The sequence below is a fragment of the Miscanthus floridulus genome, chromosome 8 (assembly GCF_019320115.1).
Source record: "Miscanthus floridulus cultivar M001 chromosome 8, ASM1932011v1, whole genome shotgun sequence".
NCBI lineage: Eukaryota > Viridiplantae > Streptophyta > Magnoliopsida > Poales > Poaceae > Miscanthus > Miscanthus floridulus.
The window spans coordinates 161,218,468-161,222,371 of record NC_089587.1 but is presented as its reverse complement, the minus strand read 5'-3'; positions in this window follow the sequence as shown (position 1 = coordinate 161,222,371).

Here is a 3,904-nt window from a genome sequence, read left to right as displayed (position 1 = left end):
TTTTGGCATTGTGGCAGCTTAACTCCTTCATGACTTGGTTGACGACCAGCTGAGAGTCACCCCGAATGTCGAGGCGTCGGATGCCCAACTCGATGGCGATGCGTAGGCCGTTGATGAGTGCTTCATACTCGGCCACATTATTTGATGAGGGAAAATGGAGACATATCATGTACCTCATGCGGACCTCGACGGGTGATATGAAGACCAGCCCCACACCGGCGCCCTTCTTCATTAGCGATCCGTCGAAGTACATTGTCTAGTACTCTTGATCGACGATCACCAGTGGTGTTTGGACCTCGGTCCATTCCACGATGAAGTCAGCCAGCACCTGGGATTTGATCGCCGTTTGGGAGGCATACGTGATGCCTTGATCCATCAACTCGAGTGCCCACTTCATGGTTCTTCCCATGGCATCCTAGCTCTGGATGACCTTGCCGAGGGGGAACGACGTCATGACCGTCATGGGGTGTGACTCTAAGTAGTGGCGTAGCTTCCTCTTGGTGATGAGGATGGTGTAAAGCAGCTTCTGGATTTGGGAGTAGTGGGTCTTGGAGTTGGATAGTACCTCACTGATGAAGTACACAGGGCACTGCACCATGAGGGCATGCCACTCTTCCTCCCGCTCTACTACCAGGGTGGCGCTGACCACTTGCGTGGTGGCCGCTATGTATAGCAGGAGGGTTTCTTCGTCGCTTGGAGGGACTAGGATTGGGGGCCTTATCAGAAGTAGTTTGAGCATGTCAAGTGTCTCCTGGGCCTCGAATATCCACTCAAAGTAGTCGGCTTTCTTCAAGAGTTGATAAAGGGGGAGACCTCATTCACCGAGGCATGAGATGAATCAGCTGAGGGCGGCAAGGCACCCTTTGATTCACTAAACCCCCTTTATGTTCTGAATCAGGCCCATTCTTGTGATGGCTGAAATCTTCTCCGGGTTGGCTTCGATGCCACGCTCGGAGATGATCAAGCTGAGCAGCATGCCCCTTGGGAAACCAAAAACGCACTTCTCGAGATTGAATTTGATGCCATTCGCTCAGAGTTTCACAAAGGTTTGCTCAAGATCAGTGATGAGGTGGTCAGCCCGTTTGGACTTAACTACGATGTCGTCGACGTAGGCCTCAATGGTCTGCCAGATGAGGTCTCCGAAGCACTTGAGCATACAGCGCTGGTACATAGCCCTAGCGTTCTTTAGACCGAACGGCATTGAGACATAGCAGAACGATCCGAAGGGGGTGATGAAAGATGTCGTGAGCTGGTCGAACTCTTTCATCACAATTTGATGGTAGCTGGAGTACGCATCAAGGAAGCAGAGGGTTTCGCACCCCGAGGTAGAGTCGACTATTTGGTCTATGCACGGCAAAGGAAATGGATCCTTTGGGCATGCCTTGTTGAGACCTATGTAGTCAACACACAACCTCCATTTCTCACTCTTCTTTCGTACAAGAATGGGATTAGCTAACCACTCTGGGTGGTATACTTCCTTGATGAATCCGGTCGCTGACAGTTTGGCTATCTCCTCTCTGATGGTCCTACGTTTCTCCTCATCAAAGCGATGTAGGCGTTGCTTCACTGGCCTAGAGCCTGGATGGATCTTCAAGGTATGCTCGACGACCTCCCTCGGAATGCCTGGCATATCCGAGGGTTTCCACACAAAAATGTCTTTGTTGTCGCAGAGGAAGTCGACGAGCGTGCTTTCCTATTTGGAGGAAAGTGTGGTACCAATGCATACCATTTTACCCTTGGAGCTGCTAGGATTTATGAGGACCTCCTTGGAGCCCTCTACCAATTCGAACGACCCGATCGATTTCTTCGCGTCGGGCGCTTCTTCGACGACCTCCTCCCTGAGGGCGGTGAGTTCCCCGGAGGCGACGATTGCTATGGCATGGACGCAACACTCGACCTCGCACTCGTAGGCCCGCTAGAAGGAGGTGTCGACGGTCATGACCCTGTGGAGGCCTGGCATCTTCAGCTTGAGGTATGTATAGTTGGGGATGGCCATGAACTTCACGTAGCATGGTCATCTCAAGATGGCGTGGAAGGTTCTAGGGAACCCAACCACCTCAAAGGTGAGGGTCTTAGTCCTGTAATTGAACTGATCCCCAAAGGTAATAAGAAGATCGATATGCTCAAGTTGCATGGCCTGCTTCCCAGGCACAATGCCATGGAAAGGCGCTCGGGTTAGGCGAAGGCGCATCCGCTCGACGCCCATCACGTCAAGCGTCTTGGTGTACATGATGTTGAGGCCGCTGCCTCCATCCATTAGTACTTTGGTGAGTCGCTTTGGGCCAATGATCACGTCGACCACCAGCGGATATCTCCCTGGATGTGGGACGGTATCCGGATGGTCGGTCCGATTGAAGGTTATGGCGGATTCTGACCACCGGAGGAAGGGAGGTGTGGCCGGTTGGGCCATGTAGACTTCATGGCGTGCAACCTTCTGACGGCGTTTGGAGTCATAGGCCACTGAGCCATTCGGCGTTGGAAAGCTATCGTCCTTCTCCTCAGTGTCATTCGTTGTGGGGGTAGGTTCCTTCCCCTGCTCTCCTTTGTTGGAGCTTCCAGACAAGAACTTCTGTGTGAGGCTGTAGTCCTTGAGCAGATGCTTTACGAGAAAGGCGTGGTTTGGGCATAGCCCCTTGACTAATTTTTTGAAGTAGTTTGGAGTGCCCTCCGCGGTCTTCCAACCACCCTTGCAGTCAGTAGTAGCCATGAGTGAGTCCTCACGCCGTTGCTTCTTGTTCTTCCTTTTGGCAGAACCATTAGAGGTGCCTTCACCAGCACCCTCGTCCTGCCTTGCCTAGCCATCGAGGCGATCGAAGATCGCTCCGACCACCTCTTCTCCTGAGGCATGGCTGGTGGCGATGTCTAGGAGTTCCTTGGTGGTTCACGGGCCCTTATGTCCTAGCTTATGAACCAACAACTCATAGGTCATCCCGGACAGGAAGGCTCCTATCACGTCGGCATCAGTGACGTTAGGGAGCTCATTGCACTATCGGGAGAAGCACCGGATGTACCTGCAGAGGGTCTCACCGGCCTTCTGATGGTAGTTCTTGAGGTCCCATGGGTTCCTAGGATGCTTGAATGTGCCCAGGAAGTTTTCCACAAAGATCTCCTTCAAATCCGCCCAACTCTAGATTGCGTTGGATGGCAGGTGCTTCAACCATGCTCGCGTCGAATCAGCCAAGAACAGTGGGAGGTTGCCGATAATGAAGTCATCATTATCCGCACCACCGGCTTAATAGGCAAGCCAATAGTCTTCAAGCCAAAGTCCGGGGTTTGTCTCCCTAGAGTATTTAGGGATATTGGTAGGTGGTTGATACCTTGGCGGGAATGCAGCATTGAGGATGTGCTGACTAAAGGCCTGAGGGCCTGGCAGGCTAGGGCTCGGGCTCCCGTCCTCGCTGTTGTCGTAGCATCTGCCACGACGGGCTCCTTCCCTTGGGTCACTGTAGGTATGTCTACAGGTGTCGAGGGTGTTGTGTACGTCGCAGTTATGGCTGAGACGCTGATGTATCTGTGCCACAACGCACTGCCTAGCTCCTTATGGTGCTTGGTAGACTGATGTGTCCTTGGCAGGATGCACCAAGGGTGTGCGCTGGCTGGTGTCGAGCTTGCGTTGCCGAGACAATGAGCTCTCCGCCTGCTGCGCTGCCACACGCTCAAGCAACGTGCAAATTTCGTGGTGGGCCCAACGATCCTCAGGCGTTGCGGCCTTTGGAAGGCCATGGAGTAAGGCCGTTGCAGCGGTGATGTTCTAGCTTGCCCAAGCGAAGTGAGAAAGGGTTTCATCATTGGCGATGATCCTTCGGTTCACGTCACGGGTCATGATGCGTGCGCGCCCACCGTTTCCACGGTGTCTGATCTCCTGATCGACCTCCATGTATTCCCGAACAAGCTGTTGTCCGAC